At 39.1% G+C, this 22,539-nt stretch overlaps 1 long non-coding RNA gene and 1 other non-coding gene across 2 annotated transcripts in view; one reads left to right on the top strand and one right to left on the bottom strand.

The window, feature by feature from the left end:
* The window catches only part of LOC105714267 (uncharacterized), a 287,503-nt gene that overhangs the window by 90,603 nt on the left and 174,361 nt on the right, over positions 1-22,539 (top strand). The window lies entirely within an intron of this gene.
* On the bottom strand, positions 8,147-8,253 carry LOC135270703 (U6 spliceosomal RNA). The gene has a single exon (XR_010338832.1). It is a non-coding gene; the product is annotated as a U6 spliceosomal RNA (small nuclear RNA).

Raw genomic sequence — 22,539 nt, forward strand, 5'->3', positions numbered from 1 at the left:
TAATTGACTCACAGTTCTGCATGGCTGGGGAGGACTCACAATCATGGCAGGAGGTGAAGGAGGAGCAAAGGCATGTCTTACATGGTGGCAGGCAAGAAAGTGTGTGCAGGAGAACTGCCCTTTATAAAACCTTCAGATCTCATGAGACTTATTCATTATCATGAGAACAGCATGGGAAAAACCTGCTGTCATGATTCAATTACCTTTTACTGGGTCCCTCTCAAGACACATGGGGATTATGGGAACTACAATTCAAGATGAGATTTGGGTGGGTACACAGCCAAACTCTATCAACAGAGAAGAAAAATTATAATCCCTGCCCTCAAAATATATACTCTAGGAAAAATGCAGTGGCTCACACCTATGATCCTGGCATTTTGGGAGGCTGAGGCAGGAGGATTGTAGGCTAGGGGCTTGAGACTAGCCTGGGCAACATAGCAAGATCCCATCTCTACAAAAATATACAAAAATTAGCCAGGTGTGACAGCACATGACTGTAGTCCTAGCTACTTGGGAGACTGAGGCAGAGGGTCTCTTGAGCCTAGGATTTGAGGATACAGTGAGCTGTGATTATACTGCTGCACTCCAGTCTGGGTGACAGAGTGAAACATCATCTCTAAAAAAACGCATATATATTTATGATATATATTATATACCTCATATATCTATCTATCGATCATCTGTCTGCCTCATATATATATATTTTACTGAAGCATATTTTCACTAACTTCCGGAGAAAGGGCAACAATGGCTGCCCACCTCTGTGTAAGCACCTCTGTGATCAGAATCACCCTCATTCATCAAAACAAAGCTTCATAATATGTAAAGAACAGGGTCCTCATTACCCACTCTGACTACCAAAACTGTATATAAGATATTCCAAGAATGCATACACAATTACCTTGCCAAAGGTCTGGAGGGTTGAAGATGGGTAGCTACTGTTGACCTAAAATTGAGCAAAAGTAACTGTTATTTACTATATGAGCCTTTCCTTGAAAGTTGTAAGGCTTCAATAGGCTCCAGATTTTCAAAAATAGTTACATCAGATAGATTCTTCCAGTGAAATTGGAAGGGGAAAGATTCCTTCTGCTTCCTACTCCATCATCTTCTCAGAATCCTCTCTCTAAAATAATACGTTTACATTTATTTAATACTTATTTTCAGCCACATGCCAAAACCTCTTGGAAAGGTACATTGTGTTCCTGAATCTTGAACCTCTTATTTTCAATTCCTTCCATGGAAATATCTTATCCAAAAGAAGCATAGACAGTGAAGAGAAAGATTAATTATCTATCTGTGTGAAAATAGAGTGGTGAAAAGACGGGGTTATTCATTGCTTTGTATATACCTTTTCAAATACTCTTTACTTTCGGCTCAGCCTAATGTTCAAAGTGCTGAGCTTCTCAGGCAGTTCTTCAAAACAAATTGGTTCATTGGTTGTTGGTTTCCCCCTTCTTCTGGCACTAACATTTTAAGTTTTTTCCACTGTGCTAAGCTAGTTACCCCTCCACTATTTCCTTCACATCTTTCAAAAGTTGGTTGAAATAAATTCATCTTCCTTTTCTTCTCTATCGTCCTTCTTTCCTTGTGGGGCAATAATGTAATAATGTCATTTATTATTACATTACCCTTTTATTGGGTTTTGTGGGAGAAGAAAAGATAAACACATGTGATCCCTTTAACAACATTTAACTAGAAGTGAGACCCAGGAATATGAATAATTAACAAGCATCTTAGATGATTCCATTACATAATTGTTTGAGAAGATTTCTTTAGAGGAGAAATGGACATGAATGGGGAAGAATATTACCTCAGGAGGTAACATCTGAAGGGCAAGTACAACTTGGCTGTGAAAGAAGTCCAGGAAGTAGATTGAGGAGAGGGAATAGTACTGTACAGGCCTGAAATATGAGGAATTTAATGATGCTTCCTGTGGATGAAGCACAAGTTGGGAGTGGTAGTGGGGAGGCTGTAATGATGGTGATGGTAACAGATGAGGGCAAAATGTAGGAGAGTTGTGGAAAGATTTTAAGTAAGTAAGAATGATTATTAGTTGCAGTATATAAATAGGTGATAGAAAAAAGGAGGAGAAAGAAAAACACAAATGTGGAAGTAGGGAGACGAACTAAGAGCCATTTTCTTGAACTCCTGACCTCAGGTGATCCACCCACCTCGGCCTCCCAAAGTGCTAGGATTACAGGCGTGAGCCACCGTGCCCGGCCTTAACTAAGAGCCATTTTCTATGACCAAAATATAAGATAATTATGTCAAAAACTAGGTGATAATGACAGTATGAAAAGGCAAAAGTAGGTAAGTTCTACAAATAGTTTGGAGGAAAAATACAATTTAGTGAATAGCTATATAAAGAGATGAAAAAGGAATGCTAAAGGTGACTGCCAGGTTTTGATTTTGGGACAACTGAGTGTAGTGACACCATCCATTCTGAAGGAGAAACATTTTTGAGAGGAGTGGCAGACAACTAACTCACTGAGGTTAAATGTAGACATCGATTTTGATAACCACAAGATATCTAGTAGAAATGTTGAATAGTCTCTTTGGATTAGAAGTTCAAGAAAGAATTGGGGCTGGAGATAAAAGAGAGAATGGTCATTAGTTTATATGTTATAGTTGAAGAGTAGAAATTTCTCAAGAGAGATTATAAAATCAGAGTAATAATAACTACTAGTTATTAATTATTATGTGACATTCATAGTTTTGAGTACTTAATACTAACTATACAAAAACTCTTTACCACCTTAGTAAAGGGAAAACAAGAGCCTGAGGGATTAGGTTACTTTCTATGTATTCAATGATACACATGTGATAAAGCTGAGATTCACACCTAGTTTTTTCCCAACTCTATATTCTCCTCCTGCTTTGTTCTTCTCAAAAATAAAAGCAGGTAGGTTGAAAATGAAATTCATTTAAACAGCAGGCAGACGAAAAGAATTCCTGAAGGTTGATGATACGGAGCAGTGAAATTAGCAGAGAAAAACTGAAGGAATATGATGTTGTGGAATTTAATAGGAAAGAGAAATTCAAGGAGGGAACAGTTAACAGTGGCAAATGCAACAAGAAGTTAAATAAGAAAACAGAAATTTGTCTATTGTATTCATTCACAAAGGGGTCTTTGCTGACTTTGCTGAAAGTGAAGTCTGCAGAGTGCTGGAGACCAAAGCTGCTCAGTGAGGGCTGTTAAATGAAAGAGCAGTCAGGACACAGAAACAAGTAATTCAAGATGTCAGGCTGCGCAGTCAGAGTGAGGTGAAGGGCACTTGTTAGATAGAGTGCATGGTGGAGGGATAACCTGAGAAGTTAGAGTTTGTCTAGATGCTAACTGGAAAGAGTAAATAACTGACAGTGAATTCACAAGGAAAGAGCATAATTGGTAAGCTAATGTCACTGAGGGAGGCCACGATAGCTTTGGAATAGTTTGATCCTTAGACTTTTAAAATTGAAAACATTTTTATTTTTTTCATTAGAAATATAATTCTGCCTTCTTTAGAAATTTTAAATACCAGAATATATAAATTAGAATCTGAGCATACCCCTGTAATTTCAGTTATACTCCAAGATAGCTGCTTTTGAAAATTGTTCAGTCTTTCAAACTTTAAAAAATGAAACTGTAAACACACATATATATACTAATAAAATGAAGTTATAATATAGACATTGTTATATAGCATAGTTTTTATCTTTAAACAATATATCATGAACAGATACATTTCTAAGTTAATAATATAAAGCAACTTCAAGCTCTTAATGTCTTCACAGTATTCCATTAGGGAATATATTTAATGAATTCCATTTTAAATTTTATTTTTTAATTGAAATATAATGTACATATTTATGGGGTACATAGGGATGTTTTGATAAATAGTGTATAGTGATCAGATGAGGGTAATTAGCATATCCATCATGTCAAACATTTATCATTTCTCTGTTGGGAACATTACATATCCTCCTTTAGCTCTCTGAAACTATGTGATACATTGTTAATCCTAGCCATTCTACAGTAGTACAGAACACTAGAACTTACTCTGCCTATCTAATTGCCAATTCCACATTTATGAACATGTAGAAAGCTTTCAATTTTTTTCTATTAAAAATTCCAACAGAATAGCTATACTTACATTTTGATCTTTATTTCTTAAAACATTTCTTGGAATATTTCCAAAAATATAATGGCTGGGCCAAAGAATACATTGCTAGATAGCAGTAATCCGTACTCCTTTTGTTAGCAATTAGCTGAGTGAATTTCTTCCACTGATTAGCTCCCTAGAAATAAAAGGAGATTGTAAACGAAGATCTGACTTTCCAGAGTGGGCAAAGCAAGCTGAGCAACTATCCTGCTCACCTTCCTTCTTGCCCTCACCACTTTCACCATGTTTTCCAATTTCTCTGTGAAGTAGGAGACAAATTTTCCTGCTCAGAGTGAAGATGAAGGAGTAGGTATATATACTTAAGGAAAATATAGATTATTTAACACAGTAATGATGAGGAGAGGAAGGGAGCTGCATGCTGAAACGGTGGAGGAAATCAGGTAGACTTAAGGCCTTATTTCATGTTAAAGGCCATGAAATTTTAATCAGCAATCTTCCTGATCATGCAATCTTTTTCCCAGCAACATTCAGCAACCTTGGTGTAGGAACAGAGAATATAGCCAGAAGGATTTATCCAGGTTGCTGTTTGGTTAGATGGGTGCAGCCAAGGAACAGGGAGCTAAGAAATGATGATCTGTGAGGTCCAAGCTAGATAAGAAGGAAGAGAAGACTGATAGGCAGGAACTTATAGATTTAGATAAATTAGTGCACTAACCAGCTGGCAGTTTTATAACCATATCTAGCTGCAGTCATATTACTGGCAATGCCTTCCGTGTATTTTTTATGTATTATAATTTACACACTTGTCTATTTTATAAAGCTGTGCTTTTAGAGATATCCATAGCAAACTGCAATTAATCAATTTACCAATTGACAAGTCAGAATTTCTGTTGCCCTTTTGTCTGCGTATGTTTCCATTTCCAGCTATTGAAACACAACATGCAAATATACTGCTCTGTGGAGGTAGGCACAAAATATGGCCATTAAAGGTTATCAGATGTACAAGAAACATGCTTGTTACAGCCATATCACAAAAGCTAATTTGTTTTATTATAGAATTTTAAAGAATGGAGATTATATTGCTCTAATAAATTTATATGACCAGATTTTCATAAATTTCTTTGAGGACCATAGGTAAGCACTGTCTTTAAAAATTGCCATAACTGAACTTTTTTTCTAATATTTTATAATACTTTCTGATAGGTTATAATATTCAGTGTCTTGTGAACTTTTTGAGTATCTATGTGTAGCAAAATGATTTCAGGTTACATCATTTTGCTTAAATGGAATACAATTCCTGTGAGCTATTTTTATCCAAAGTTTCCTTGATGACTTTTTTTGTTTGTTTTTGAGACAGAGTTTTGCACTGTCATCCGGGTTGGAGTGCAGTGGTACGATCTCGGCTCACTGCAACCTCTGCCTCCTGGGTTCAAGCAATTCTCCTGCCTCAGCCTCCCAAGTAGCTGGGATTACAGGTGCCCACCACCAGGCCCAGTTAATTTTGTGTATTTTTAGTAGAGATGGGGTTTCACCATGTTGGCCAGGTTGGTCTTGAACTCCTGACTTCGTGATTCACCCCCCTTGGCCTCCCAAAGTGCTGGGATTACAGACATGTGCCACTGTGCCCGGCCAACTTTTTTAAAAATTAAAAATGAATAGATCTCACAATATGAGCCATTATGACATACCTAAGCTTGACTTCTTGCTCAAACTTAGAATCAGATCATACTTCTGTGAATTATCTTGCTGAGAACAATAAAATCAAGAAGGTGAAGTTAAAGCCCATTTTTGTTATTCATTCTTAAGAAGTAAATGATTTCACAACCGTATTTTTCTTTTTCCATTTGTATTAAAACCTTATTACTATAACTTGTATATTATTATTTTAGTAAATTTACTACAATTATTTTATTTATTTATTTATTTTTTTAAGACAGAGTCTTGCACTGTCACCTGGGCTGGAGAGCATGGTGCGATCTCAGCTCACTGCAACCTCCACCTTCTGGGTTCAAGTGATTCTCCTGCCTCAGCCTCCCAAGTAGCTGGGACTATAGGCATGCACCACCACATCCAGCTAATATTTTGTATTTTTAGTAGAGACAGGGTTTCACTATGTTGGCCAGGCTGATCTCAGACTCCTGACCTCGTGATCCATACACCTTGGCCTTCCAAAGTGCTGGGATTACAGGCATGAGCCACTGTGGCCATCCTCATCTTTTTTATTCTTGTAAAATAGCATCTAATAGAATTGGTGGGTTTGTCACTAGAGGGAATTTTCATAGAGAAAGGCATGAAATACAATTTTTTTTTACATATTATATGATTTTAATGAATATTTATTGCTTGTTTATATATATACATATTTTATTGCACTTTAGGTTCTGGGGTACATGTGCAGAACATGCAGGATTGTTGCATAGGTACATACATGGAAATGTGGTTTGCTGCCTCTATCCCCCTGTCACCTATATCTGGCATTTCTCCCCGTGTTATCCATCCCCATCCACCCTACTCCCGCTGTCCCTCCCCTATTCCCCACCAACAGACCCCAGTGTGTGATGCTCCCCTCCCTGTGTCCGTGTGTTCTCATTGTTCAACACCCGCCTGTGAGTGAAAACATGTGGTGTTTGATTTTCTGTTCTTGTGTCAGTTTGCTCAGAATGATGGTTTCCAGATTCATCCATGTCCCTACAAAGGATACAAACTCATCATTTTTTAATGGATGTATATTCCACGGTGTATATGTGCCACATTTTCCTTGTCCAGTCTATCATTGATGGGCATTTGGGTTGGTTCCAGGTCTTTGCTATTGTAAACAGTGCCGCTATGAACATACGTGTGCACATGTCTTTATAATAGAATGATTTATAGTCCTTTGGATATATACCCAGTAATGGGATTGCTGGGTCAAATGGAATTTCTATTTCTAGGTCCTTGAGGAATCGCCACACTGTCTTCCACAATGGTTGAACTAATTTACACTCTCACCAATAGTGTAAAAGTGTTCCTATTTCTCCACATCCTCTCCAGCATCTGTTGTCTCCAGATTTTTTAATGATCGCCATTCTAACTGGAGTGAGATGGTATCTCAATGTAGTTTTGATTTGCATTTCTCTAATGATCAGTGATGATGAGCATTTTTCATATGTTTGTTAGCCTCATATATGTCTTCTTTTGAAAAGTGTCTGTTCATATCCCTTGCCCACTTTTGAATGGGTTTGCTTGTTGTTTTCTTGTAAATCTGTTTTAGTTCTTTGTAGATTCTGGATATTAGCCCTTTGTCAGATTTTTTTCCCATTTCAAAATTTTTTTCCCATTCTGTTGGTTGCTGGTTCATGCTAATGATTGTTTCTTTTGCCGTGGAGACGCTTTGGAGTTTAATTAAATCCCATTTGTCTATTTTGGCTTTTGTTGCCAATGCTTTTGATGTTTTAGTAATGAAGTCCTTGCCTATGCTTATGTCCTGAATGGTTTTGCCTAGATTTTCTTCTAGAGTTTTTATGCTGTTAGGTCTTATGTTTAAGTCTTTAATCTGTCTGGAGTTAATTTTAGTGTAAGGTGTCAGGAAGGGGTCCGGTTTCTGGTTTCTGCACATGGCTAGCCAGTTTTCCAAACACTATTTATTAAACAGGGGCTACTTTCCCCATTGCTTGTTTTTGTTGGGTTTGTCAAAGATCAGATGGTTGTAGATGTGTGGCGTTGCCTCTGAGGCCTCTTTTCTGTTCCATTGGTCTATATCTCTGTTTTGGTACCAGTACCATGCTGTTTTGATTACTGTAGCCTTGTAGTATAGTTTGAAGTCAGGTAGTGTGATGCCTCAAGCTTTGTTCTTTTTGCTTAGATTTGTCTTGGCCATGCAGGATCTCTTTTGATTTCATATGAAGTTTAAGGTGTTTTTTTCCAGTTCTGTGAAGAGGGTCATAGGTAGCTTGATGGGGATAGCATTGAATCTATAAACTACTTTGGGCAGTATGGCCATTTTCATAGTATTGATTCTTCCTAACCATGAGCATGGAATGGTTTTCCATCTGTTTGTGTCCTTTAAAAATATGGAATACTTCACGAATTTGCATGTCATCCTTGCACAGGGGCCATGCTAATCTTCTCTGTATTGTTCCAATTTTAGTATATGTGTTGCTGAAGCAAGCACATGAAATACAATTTTAAATACCCTTAATATATTTGTTTTAAAATTACTGCCTTTTTCTTTTAACAAATATCAATTCAGTACCTACATAGGGCCTGGAATTCTGAAAGGCATGGGGGGACAATGATGTCCATGATAGATGAGATCCCTTTCTTACTATTTATAATCTGGGAGGTCCACGTTAATTTTAAAGGTATCCGATGTTATTAAATCAGATATTCTGTGGGATGGTTAATACTGAGTGTCAACTTGATTGGATTGAAGGATACAAAGTATTGATCCTGGGTGTGTCTGTGTGGGTGTTACCAAAGGAGATTAACATTTGAGTCAGTGGGCTGGAATGGCAGACTCACCCTTAAATGGGTGGGCACCATCTAATCAGCTGCCAGTGAATATAAAGCAGGCAGCAAAACATGAAAAGGAGATGCTGGCCTAGCCTCCTATCCTACCTCTTTCTCCCATGCTGGGTGCTTCCTGACCTCAAACATCAGACCCCTAGTTCTTCAGTTTTGAGTCTCAGGCTGGCTCTCCTTGCTCCTCATGCTTGTAGGCTGCCTACTGTGGAATGTCATGAGATATATATCTATATCTGTATCTATTAGAGTTTATTAAGTATTAACTTACATGCTACCCCATATATATATATATGAGTTTACTATATATGTATGAGTTTATTAAATTTTATATATAAACTCATATATAGACTATATATAGAATAAAGAAACATATATAAAAGTTTACTTTGTATATATATAAGTTCATTAAGAATTAACTTACATAATACCCCATTTTATTTATATATATATAGGGGAGTTTAAGTATTAACTTATGTGATATATATATTATATTTATACATATAGAAAATAGGGTATATATGTATATATAGGTACACATATATGTATACTAATGTTCACATATATATATATAAGGACTAATGTATACTGATTAATACACTGACTAATACATTCTGTAAGGTCTTGAGGAGAGCTGCTGGCTGAGGCATTGTGGGCTAAGAAGAAAAATCTATACCTAGAACACATAGCACATATTAATTCTTTGCCTCTTTGTCACTGTTAATATGCAGAATATTCAGCAGTGGCAGCAGCTAGATCAGCATCAATCAGAGGGACTCATGATTCTGGGCATGGGCATACCCCCTTCCCTGCCAAGGCTTCCTTTTGCAAATACTGGAGTGACCAAAGTCGGAGGCTAGCTGGTGTCTACTGGATGAGTCATCTGTAGTACAGAGACTTCTTTTGCATCTCTGGTGGGAATTGACATGACACGCAAATATCAACAAACTTAGCTCCCACTCTCGTGGACCCTCCTGCATGCTTCTTTATCCTCCTGCATGCTTCTTTCCCATACTCCTTGTCTTTAATTTTCAAGTCTTATTCCTTGTGGGACCCCTAACCAAGTCATTTGCCATCACCTATGAATCTGGGTATATATTTACCTCAGACCTTTTCCACTCCACACCAAATTAATGAACAGGTATATTGCTCAAAGCTCTGTCCATTGTGAAGATTTCCCCTCCTTATTTATGAAGAACTGCTCTCGGTGTGTGGCAACTGGACAGTTTCAGACTACATAAACAAATCTAGCTGATCAATGCATAAACCAGACCTAATCTCTTATTGGGCCATCATATGAGTTGCGGTAGAGATAGTGTCACAATAGTGGTAGATGTCATGGAGGTATGGGCTAACTGTTCATGTTACCTTGCCTGTGACCCTCTTGACCTGTGCGCCTAACCTTACCTATTCCCCTCCTGACCTGCCTGGTACCAATTTTCGTCATATATGTTGGGTTTCTGTTGCACCCACTCACCCTCTTGGCTTGGTGTTTTTCTGACATTGATCCTATAGGGTAACAGACTATGCCGCCCTAAAATATGCCACGTTGGAATAGATTTTAAGTTAAAAACAATTAAAAAGCAGTAGATGAAAGAAGGGTAATCTGAGCTTCTTTTTGTTTTTCTAAAAGCAGACGATAAACTCCCATGTGAAAGGTATTCTCCATATACCAGAAGGAAGACATTCTTATCACCAGATATGAGTAGCTGAAGCCAGGAAAAATCTGTACAAATGAAGTTTGTTAAACTGGGTTAGTTTAAATGTATCTTTCTGTACTTTCTCCTATCACAAACCCCTTTCTAATGTCATATGTTCCTAATTTACTACACATTATTCAAACTAGTTATGTAAGCTTTTAGCCCTAACTTCTTCATTATGTTGTCATTTGTCTAGTGAGGTCTCCCATGCACACGTAACTAAACAAAATTTGTATGCTTTTCTCCAGTTAATCTATCTTTTGACAGTAATTTATAGGGCATCAGCTGAAAAATTCGAGATGAGTAGAGAAAAAAGATTTTTGCCTTCCCTAGAATGCCATGGCCGAGACCATAGTCTTTACCAGGCCCGAGAGACCATGCCAATAGCTGTTTTGGGAGAGTCAAGATTTCTCTGTTGTGGGCAACATGGCCTTGTTTTCAAACCCTAGATGTCTGCACTATGATTTTTACATCAGGGTTCTCATATCAGAGCTTGTCAGGAACATCACACCCTATCCTTATCTACCACAGTTATCTCTAGCATTAGTGTATCTGCTAGGTTATATGGACCAAACAGTGGGGACACATAGTACAGCCCGAACCTGCTGCTAATCCCTCTCTTGGTCTTGACCTCACTCAAAGTGGAAGCCTTTTTAGTCACCTGATAAATAGAACTGAGTAGTAGCTTCAAGTATAGGCCCTAATTCCAAAAGCCAAAAAGCCTTGCAAGGTCTATGCCTCTTACTTAGCATAAACTAGTAGGAGGTGCAAGTTGTAGTGACTTACCTGTTACTCTGGAGGAGGTATCACAGCATGCCTCACACTAACAGATCACTCAAAACTTCACACATAACAGGACTGTAAATTCTTATAAGGCTTTTCTCCTTCAGTTTCTTCAGGGACACTGTGTACTTGATACTTCTAATCATCAGATCTGGTTTCAATGATATTAAAATAGTGGGCCTGCATATTGTTTTGTGGAATGTCAAGATGATCAAGAGCTCTGATTCTAGGGCCAGAACATAAAATTTAAGACAGGATCTCTTCTGTTGCCAAAGTTGGAGTCCTGTGGTGTGATCACAGCTCACTGCAGCCTCATCTTCCCAGGCTTGGGTGATTCTCCCACCTCAGCCTCCTGAGTAGCTGGGACCACAGGTGTGCACCACTATCCCTGGCTAATTTTTTATAGTTTTGGTAGAGACAGAGTCTCCCCATGTTACCCAGGCTGGTCTCCAACTCCTGAGTTCCAGCAATCCACTGACCTCAGCCTCTAGAAGTGCTGGTATTATTATCCTGAATATATATTATTGTCTTTCCCAGCCTATCTATCTATCTATATATATATATGGGATTCTTTTGGAAGGGAATTGAAAATAATGTCACAAAACAAGTGCCAGAGTACAAAATACATCTGGAACAGCAGTTACAAGTGAGAGTACCTAATTCATAATTTTATTATAATGCACCGTTATCTACCATCTTCTTTCTGGTTTTTGGAGGGATTATACAAGTGAACCCAACTGGGATAGCCTGGAGACATCTAGTCCTGTAAAATTTGTTTGTAGGTGGCATTAATTTCTACTAATCTCCTCAAATGCAATATCACTTCTCTGATTTTCCATCTTGGCTGTGTGGATGTGGGGAGCAGTTTTTAAATGTCTCTCAATTTATAGCTTAAGAAATCAATGTGAGGGTTCTACCAGCTTCTAGATACACCTTTAAAAGTTATGCACCCAGGGTAGGTCTGCAGACCCACTGGACCCAATGTTAGATGAAGCTGGGCTAGGACTCTATTCTAACAGGAACACCATGAGAAGATCTGGAGTCTTAATACCAGTATTAGCTCAAACTCTGTATCTAATAGCTCTCAAAAGGTCTTGATAGTCCCCTTTTACCACTGTACATTTGTTCTAGCAAATGCCCAGAATCCCTATTTAGAAGGATTGTGGTACAGGTACTATACATGCTTGCAATTGCATTCTAGGCTTCTTCCTTAAAAGTACCTGGTTTCCCATCCAATTGATGGGGTTCTGGATTTGAGAACTGGCTTAATGTGATTTTTCCATTATAGCCACTGTTAGCCTTCTTCTCACCCTTTTTTGGTGATTTTGGGGCACCTAAGTCAAGCCACACTCTTGTTGATACTCACTTCTTTGCACTCTAAAAACATGATGGTTTGTTACCCACTGCTGTGGATCTCTTGCAGGTCAAAGCCTTCTAGTTGCCATTTGTGTTGTAATTGTGTACAACTTGCCTCTACTGATTAAATACCATCAGTTGACCTCTGCCATTTCAGCATCCTTTCATATTGACATTAAGGAATCTCCTTTCATGACAGCATCTCCTACTATCAACTAGCCAATTACCATGGAGCTTCTCAACCATTCTGGTGCCTATTTACCAGTCAATTCTTTATCATTTTATGGGAGGAAGTGTCTTCTCAGCGTGGCGGTGGACTGTAGTCACCTGGCAGGTCACTGAACTTATGTAATAAACCCAATCTTATATGCCCAGCTCTCTCAGCATTTTAGGCTCTTTCTTAATACTATGTCAAGAAGTTCCAGCAATTCTGCCTCATCTACGTTAGGCTATCGGGATTTTAACTTTCAAGGAGTGTTCCAGCATTTTATTAGGACTAACTCCAGTAACACTTTCTATAGTTTTAGATCAAAATAATGTTACTATATCAATAAGCTATCCCATCCAATCTTGTATTCCACCTTCCCTGCCGCAGACCCCTCATGATTCTCCTCAGGCACTTTTGGCTGGTTCTGCCCTTACATCTTATGCAGGTAGTATAGCTATCTCATGGCAAATAATTGCTTTCATTGAGTATAAGTTGAGCATTTTTAATACAAAAATCCTAAATCCCAAATGCTTCAAAATCCAAAACTATTTGAGCACCTACATGATACTCAGAAGAAATGGTCCTTGGAGTATTCTGGATTTCAGATTTTGAGATGAGAGATGCTCAACTATAGTTACCTGTACATATTCTAAATTCTGCAAAAAGCTGAAATAGAAAATACTTCTAATCCCAAGCATTTTGGATAAGGGATGCCCAATCTGTATTTGGGATATTGCTTGAACAATATAAAGGCGTGACTGTTCTTACTGCTCTAAAGGTAAAGGTAAAAGATGTGGATAGATCGTAAGAAGGTGATTTTGATTCAGGTGAAAACTTTGCAAAATCTCTAGGCAATGAACAACAGCTCTCTTTTATCAAGGGATACGGGGACCACTCTTACCAGTACAGAGGGTTTGAGGAAACCTGGAGTTCCCATGTTCTGTACTTAGCTGTCTCCAACTAGGGTCTTGGGGGTCTCAATCTTTTCTTATTAGAGTTCTACCTTGACACAGAAATTATCCGGGCTGTGATGTCAGTATCTTTTTAAATTGTGGAACTCTCAATGAAATCTGGTTCCTTTTTTTCAGAAGAACCTTCCCTCCAGCTATAGTGGATGAGGGACTCTTTAAACACTGCCATGATCACTTTAAGGTTTTATACTGTTACCTGAGTTTTTAGTTGGTTGATCTGTGTCTGTTGTCTTCTTCCATTAGTAATAACCAACTAACTCCATATTGCCAGGGATCAGACCCTAGAGCTACTGCATAAATCAGTGTACCCCCTCCGCTTATATTCTATCCTATTTACTATTCTTATAAATAGTATGAGAATCATACAATTTATTACTAGTAATGATTTGTCATGCAATTAATCCAAATTCCAGAACGGGTATCTAGGGATGAATTTCTATAACCAACTCTCTTAGGCTGGGTTCCCCCAGAGACAGAACCTGAGACAAGGAGTTGAGTGACAGTAGTTTGTCTGGGAACCCACCACTGAGAGAATAGAAAAGTGAGACAAGGAAGGAAAGAGAGCCAGTCAGAGTGTTATTAACCACTGATATAGTTAGGCTTTGTGTCCCCGCCCAGATAGCATCTTGAATTATAATTCCCATAATCCCCACGTGTCAAGGGACAGAGCAGGTGGAGGTAGTTGAGCAATAGGATTGGTTTCCCCATGCTCTTCTTGTGAGAGTGAATTCTCACGAGATCTGATGGTTTTATAAGGGGCTCTTCCCTCTTTTGCTCAGCACTTTGCCTTCCTGCCACCTTGTGAAGAAAGTGTCTTGCTTTCCGTTTCTTTTCTGCCATTATTGTAAATTTCCTGAGGCCTCCCAAGCCATGCTGAACTCTGAATAAATTAAATCTCTTTCCTTTACAAATTACCCAGTCTCAGGCAGTTTTTATAGCTGTATAAAAATGGACTAATACAAGCATGCTGTCACTGTGGACAAGTGAGACTCAATTATGCTGCAGTTTGTAGGGTCCAGTGTAGAACCTCAAAGTTATCTTACTCTCTAGGTGAGAAACATGGGGTATTTATGCACTAATTAATATAGTCATTGGATAAGGGCTATTGTTGGGTTAAGAACAACTCCCCAACATTGTCTGTTGTCTACCTGTTTCACAGGCAGGCTGAGCATGTTCTTGCAACCAGATAAAGTCATCAGGCAGAGAATCCCAGGTGCTTGCAGTGAGATTTTATTGACTTACATGGGAATAGTAATGGCAGTAGAATATGCATAGGACCCTGACAGTGCGTGCTCCACGTGCAAGTAGGAGTGAAGCAAGAATTCTGAGGAGTTAAGAGAGAAATGTCTTCCAAAACACAGACATGTGGATTAACTGTGAACAATGAATGGGATATTCATTTATTTCATTGTTTACAAAAGTTAAGTAGGATAGTCTTGATGCAGAGGCAAATAAATATATAGTTTTGATGTCAAGTTATCAGCTGATATTTCTGATTTCTTTTTGAAATAGGTGTTCATGTAATATGTTCAGGACATGAGAAGTTAGAATGTCTAAGATTTTAGGAGATTGGACTATTTTTTAAAGTTGCTGCAAAGAAGAGAAAACAGACAAAGTAATAGAAACAAAACCAAATTGCTGGACAATTTTACAGGAGAAATTGAGAGTAGTCACCACAGTTATAGTTTTACTGTAGCAACGTTAATGCATCAGGCTGGTACAGGCTTTGAAAACAGATATTCTGTGTTGACTCTTTTATGGGTGTGTGAATAAAATGACACAGACAAAGATGTTGACAAAATATAGAGAAGGGTTGAAGGAATGGATTATGTAATCTAAGATAATCTGAAAATGAAAATAAAAAGAACACTTCTAGTAGAAAATAAAAGGTTCCAGTGCAGCCATGGATCTAGTATGTTGGGCATGTTTAAGTAAGAGAGCCCCTACTGTGACACAGATGACAGGTAAAATTATATTCTCTTGATTCTCAGGAAAGGGATATGGGCAGGAACAATTATAAAAAATTCAAAACCAGAAAAAAAACATACTCTTGATGGACTAATAAATACTTAAGGATTCTGGATAGCACAGGAAAAAATATAAATCAAAATGAAGAGTAAATCTCACACACAAGGTTTCCAAATGCTAACATCAAATTGCTTCTCTTTAAATGTGTGTGTGTGTGTGTGTGCACGCGTGCACATCAATCTCTAGTGCACACATATATATGCACTAGAGATTGAATGGGCCCACTTCAAAACTCAGGTGTCAATAAGATGGCATTTAAGAGGTTACAAGTCTCCCTCATTAGGAATATTAAGGCCCTTTTAAAAGTGGCTTCAAGCAGTGTTTGGCTAGCATGCTGTCTTGCTTTTCTTCCACGTGAGGATGCAACAAGAAGGCCCTCAGCTGACCAAATGCCAGTGCCTTAGTCTTGGACTTCCAGGTCCAGAACTGTGAGAAACACATTTCTGTTTTTTCTAACTGACCGAGTCTCAGATATTCTGCTATTGTACCACAAAACAGACTAAGACTATGTATAGGTAAGCTTTTCTTTTTTTAATTTTATAAGTATTTATTAATATTTAAACTGATAATTCCATAACATAATATAAAATGTAATATAATTTAGGAAGGAATAAATAATAAACGGAAGGTGTAGGAAATGATTTAACAGACCCTGTTTCCAGGGGACCTCACAGTGTTCAAGGCTATAACAAGGTACTATTAGGGTCCATTTCAGTTTATCCTAGAGCACGAACACCTGAGACTCTCAAATAATTTAGTGGGGAGTTTAACCTGGTGGGTGAGAGCCTGAGTTTTGGAGTCAGACTGTATTAGTTAGGGTCCCGGCAGGAATCAACAGATATATTCAAATTATTTTTATTTATGAGAGATTTTCAAAAATTTACTAAATCTATTAGTAACATAAGTATGGATAGAATACAAAGGTGAGTTTTTATTATGTAGATGTTGTACATGAATTACTTAGGCAGTACCTGAACTCAGAGAGCCTGAGGCACAACTAGAAGAAATGAATAGAATCTGAGACAGTGGATATAGAGACAAAAGTATCCTGAAATTCAGGAAATCCTGAGTAATTCAGCAAATCCTGAGCTACAGCCAAAGACATTATCTTAAATAAATTATCACATAGTAACGACTGTTATGTTTGAGACACAGTCACGAATCAGAGGATTCAACAGTGAAATTTAAGGCAAGTCAGTGTGTTAAGCCAGCAAGGCCAGCATGCAGGCTGTAGGAGGGTGCTGAGAGGAGAACATCAAAAACTTGGACAAAGTTCGGTATAAAAGTGGAACATACCCAGGAAGTGAAAGCAGTGAAGTTGTATTACTGTGTAGACAAATGTCAAGGACCTAATCAAGGTGTTCCCAGAGACCTTGATAGTGAAACCAAAATCAGCTTCAGCTTGGAGACTTCATATATGGTTCTTGCCGGAGTAGGGGTTTGCTCATAGGAGACTGATTTCATACTGGTGAGAGCAGTGGATTGATTCTACATGAAAGGATGTGCAAATGGGAAGAACTGGGAAAAGAATAGATCTTTACAAGTGGGATGTAATGAGTGAACATGAATATTTCTAAGCCTAATATGTACCAGTAATGACTGAATTTCAAACATTCTAGGTGAGAGGGGGAGATTTGGAAACAAAGGAAGGAAGTGGAGGCTTAGTTTGGGAAATTTCAGAATGAAACTCTAAATCCACAACAAAGGAAATATTAAATTCTAGGAATCTCCAAAAACAATTTCCAGATCAATGTCAGGCCCAGGAAAATAACCTCTTGGTGATGTTGAGAAATAAGCTGGAAATCAAAGAGAAAATATTCTTGACACTGAAAAAAAAATTGAAAGATACAGCCTGGGACTGTAGATCAATTTATAAATGAGTAAGTATGAATAAATAAAGTGATCAGAGGTTTTAATAGGGAAGATTCCATGAACTGAAGACTTGAAAGTTAAGTATCTTAGCCTAGACCCTATGGACTCCCAAGGTGCCTGTGGAAGGAACGTTAGGTGGTCAATGAATTTGCATGAGAAATAAGTCACACCCTAGTTTCCACTAATCTCTAACTGGAACTTCACATTTCCTTCAATTATGAATATTGGCAGCAGCAATAGTAGTAATAGCAGTACCTATGACCAATAGAAGTTATGGATATTCCATATGACACTAAAGTTATTGCAGATCTCAAAATGTCATTTATACTCATCCATATTTTGAAATTACAGTACTTATTTGATATGGTTTGGCTGTCTCCCCACCCAGATCGCACCTTGAATTGTAATAATCCCCACATGGCACGTGCAGGGCCAGGTGGAGATAATTGAATCATGGGGTGGTTTCCCCCACACTATTCTTGTGATAGTGATTAAGTCTCGTGAGATCTGATGGTTTTATAAATGGGAGTTCCCCCGAACAAGCTCTTTTGCCTACCATGGTGTAAGAGGTTACTTTGCTCTTCCTTCACCTTCTGCCGTGTTTGTGAGGCCTCCCTAGCCACATGGAACTGTGAGTCTATTAAACCTCTTTCCTTTATAAATTACTTAGTCTTATGTATTTCTTTATTAGCAGCATGAGAACAGACTAATACATTCTTTGACCCACAACTAGATCTTGTTATTTAATGCACTAATATAGGAGTACATATGTGACTGAATCAAAAAATCGTTTTAAAAAAATGATATTTTAATATATTTGACTTCCCTTGTTATCTTATGTACATTGTTTTTGTCTGACCTGCCCGGACCCTCGTTGCTTGAACCCCAGAGAGCGACCGAATTATATCAGGCAAATAGGCAGTTTAGGAGTTCAGGCTTTATTGGAGAGTCTCCGGGCGGACTGGACTCGTGCCGGGGGAAGAGTCAGCAGTCTCGCACCGGCTTTCTTTGTTTGGCGGTTTTTATAGGGGTAGAAGGATTGGGGGAGTGGGAGAGCTGATTTGGCAGGTGGCAATGAGTCAGGTTGGCTGTTGGGGGGGATGTCTGCCGGGCGGGGAGCTTGTCGGGCTGGAAGTTACTGGAGAGCTGATGGGGCAGATGGTGATTGGTTCAGTTGGTTGCCCGGCCGGAAGGCTGCTGGAATCGGGCCGAGCCAAGGCGGTAGACAGAGTGAGATAAGGGACTGGGCGGGGGGGATGTTTGCCGGGAATCGGGCTGAGCCAAGGCGGCAGACAGAGTGAGATAAGGGACCCTCCTTGCGAGGGAGGAGGGGCTTTCCTCATCCGGAAGTTAGGCACTTTCCATGTGGCCGGGGCGGGGGGGGGGGGGGTGCCCAAAAGTCCTCCACCAGACAATTTTATGCATTAAAAATATTTTGAGAAGGGATCCAGAGGCTTCACAGATTTCCTGTGTTAGTTACCTAGGGCTATCACAATGAAGTATTATAAACTGGGTGGCTTAAGGAAGGGAAATTTATTATCCCACAGTTCTGGAGGCTAGAAGTTTGAGATTAAGGTGTTGACAGGGTTGGTTTCTTCTGAGGGCTTTGAGGGAGAATCTGTTCCCTGCCTCTTTCCCTGTTTACAGTGTTCTCCTGGCAATCTTTAGCATTCCTTGGCTTGCAGGTCTGTCACTCAGATCCCTGCTTTCATGTTCATTTGACATTCAAATTTCCTCCTTTTAAATAAGAATCCTAGTTATATCGGATTAGGGCATATCCTACTGACCTTGTCTTAATTTGCTTACCTCTGTGAAGACTTTATTTCCACATAAGATCACATTCTGATGTAAGGGGGTAGTGGTGTTAGGACTTCAAGTTATCTTTTATTAGAAGCACAGTTCAGCCCATAACACTTCCAAATGGGCCCATGGCACATGAAAAGGTAAGAGCCTTGCTTTAAGGCTATATGGTCACAGAGGAGCCTGATAATACTTCAGGCTTAGCTGGGTTGGTTAACCCATGACAGACTATGCCCTGAAGCCTACCTAGCCTGTCTAGGATTTATTCCCCGGTATTTCCTTGAGCAGGCAAATGGTGCTTTAAAATGGCTGACTTCCTAGTGATCCCTGAGGGACAGGAGTGATACCACCACAGAGGACAAAGGGAAAAGACTGTAAATTCCAGGGGCCCAAAGTCAGGAGGGGAAATCCCTGCTAATCTCCCCAGGTGGTGGCAGCTGAGTAAATTACCTAGCAAGCAGCTGTAAAACATTACATTGCAATTATCCTCCAAGAGTTCTGAGGACTTGAAGCAGCTAAGGATAAAAGGCATTACTGCTTCAAGACTTGAGCACTGTGAGAGGAAGAGCTTCTTCCTTTGCAATTTTACACTGTTTGAGGAGATGAACCTCATGGGACAGGTTTCTTTTAGAAAGTCTTAAAGTGCAAATATCCCCCTAGTTGTGCAAGAGTCTTGTATCTGAATATACTGCCTACATGCATAAGACATGCAAAGGAATTACATAGGGAAAACTAATATAATGAATGTTATGGAATAAATATGGCACACACTTCTGGAATGAAATCTGCCAAGAGTTCCTACAGTAAATATTATGATTGCCTATTTATATCCTGACAGCAAAATATAGATTGCAAACATTTATTAAGTGCCAGGTACTATACTGTAATTTTTATAAGAACTCATTTCATTTAATCCCTACAACAATCATAAAAGGAAGGTACCGTGATTAACCTCATAGGAAAATAAGGATCAGAAAATATAAATAGGTACGCTACTTTTATCACTGTAAGTAACTGATGGAGTAACATATTTAACATCTGTTTTTAAAATTTTGACTCCTTTCTAATGTATACAAAGTGATTATGAAAATCTTTTTCAATAATAGAATCATTGTACTTTTTAAAATTTCTGCAGATTTTATCTTCTACCTCAAGTGTCACTGGAGGAGGGCAGTGTGCTTATAAAGAATTACACTCAAAACCTTTTAAAAATATTGCTATTTATATTAAAGTCTCAAAACTGAAGAGCCATTTACCTCATGCAGTAAATGGGGAAGAAAAAAAATCTAACTGGATCCAATTTCTGAATGTGCTTGCTACAGATCAAGATGTATTTATATAAGTAAAATAGCTGTAGTTATGTAAGTAAAATATCTGTAGTGTCATATGCCTCCCATTTGTTGATGTAAAACCAATTAAGAGATTGTGCAAATGAAGCATGAACTCTGTAATCTGCAACAATATATACTTGGACTACAGCTTTCAGTTCAAAACAAATTTTCTACATTATACTTACAAACCAGGTGTTTACTAAGCCTTCTCCCTTTCTTTGCAGGGGGTCATTCTCTAAGCACCAGGGTAAAATGCAAGGTTACTGTCTCACTCATTTTCCCCCCACAATTTTTGCCTTTCCTGACCAGCTTCTCTAGCTCAAGTGTCACTGGAGGAGGGCAGTGTACTTGTAAAAAATTAAAACCAGCTCTTTTAGAGGAAAGTAAGCTCTAATCTGCTTATCTGCTAATTTTTGTAGTGTCAATGCTCTAACAATAGCCAATTTCAAGCTATTGATATTGACAGAGTAGGAGCATCGCCATCTTGAACAAACACCATCATTTTAAGTTCCCCTTGATTAAAAACTGCCTAAATGCAATTCAAAAAAACATCAGCCTAATGGCTAATGGCAGCATGACCATAAACCACAAATAGCACCTCCAACCAGAAACATTCCAATCGTGAGATAAACACCCCTCTGACCAAAATCATGCCAGCCCTCGAGATAACCTCCCATCCAACCAGAGATGTTCCAACCCTACAATAAAAGGCTCCTCCACACAGAAATATTCTGAGCCTATGATAAGTTCTCCTTTCTAAACTCTTAAATACCTTAGTCTGTAAGAGAGAATGCTCCTGATCGAAATTGACCAGAAACCCCTCTCAGGTTTATTCTCCAAAATAAGCCTATCTTTGACTCTTGAGCCACTTTTTGTGTTTCTTCTTTCTTCACCTCTTGCATTTGGTGCCAAAACCTGGGACAGGTGTCGGGGCTAGAGGATCTCTTGCAACCCAGGAAGCAGTGGGCAGTGGCAACTCATCTCAGGCTAACTCCTGGATCCTGAATCTCTGGCCACCCACACCATGTTTTCTCTCATTTCACTTTTTGAGCAATTTGCATGAGGAGGACAACTAATCTGAAGGGGACTGGGAGGCTCAAGCTGGGGCTACTCCCCAGTGGGCTCTTGAAACCCTCAGGTCTCAGGAATCCATCTCCGACCACCTGTAACAGATGTTCTACTGTCTTCCTCTTGTCCCTGCTTCCTCCCTTTCTCCCTCCTCTCTCTCTCTTTTTCTCTTCCTCGTATGGCTCCAATTCTGGAGGCCCTTTGCCGATTCTGGCCAGAACATCCAACACGAGACCCTAATCCAGCATGCTGGTAAGATTTGCCTTCCCTTGGCTTTCTTGCAGTACCCAGGAAAGTCAGGTCTGCCGTCCAGTCCTCAGAGGACCAGCGGGACTAAGCTAGAAGAAATCCTGGGGCCACCCAGTTTCTTCTCAGCTTAACTGTCCTCTTTAGGAAGAGAATTCTGGGTCTTTTTACTATGGATGCCTAGAACAAAGACAGACACCCTTGGCCTTCTCTTACCAGACCATATGGGAGCCAAACAATCCCACATTCCTACATCTTCCCCACTGGGCTGTCTTCTTCACAACCTCACCAAACTTGGCTTACGAGAGCACCTAAAACCAAAGCATTTAGATTTTTATTGCAACACAGCCTGGCCTTAATACAAATTAGATAATGTCAGCTGATGGCCCCAAAATGGCACCTTTGACTTTCAAATTCTGAGGGAACTTGACAACTTTATAACCAGGAATGGCAAATGGCAAGAGGTTCCTTATATTCAGGCTTTCTTCCCCCTTAAGTCCCATCCCTTATGTCAAGCTTACACCCCTCATGAAATCCTTCTTAATGAAAACCCTTCCGGGGTCTCTCCTTCCT

The sequence above is a fragment of the Aotus nancymaae genome, unplaced genomic scaffold (assembly GCF_030222135.1).
Source record: "Aotus nancymaae isolate 86718 unplaced genomic scaffold, 86718_ANA_hifiasm-v0.15.2.pri h1tg000064l_1, whole genome shotgun sequence".
In the NCBI taxonomy this organism is placed as follows: Eukaryota; Metazoa; Chordata; class Mammalia; order Primates; family Aotidae; genus Aotus; species Aotus nancymaae.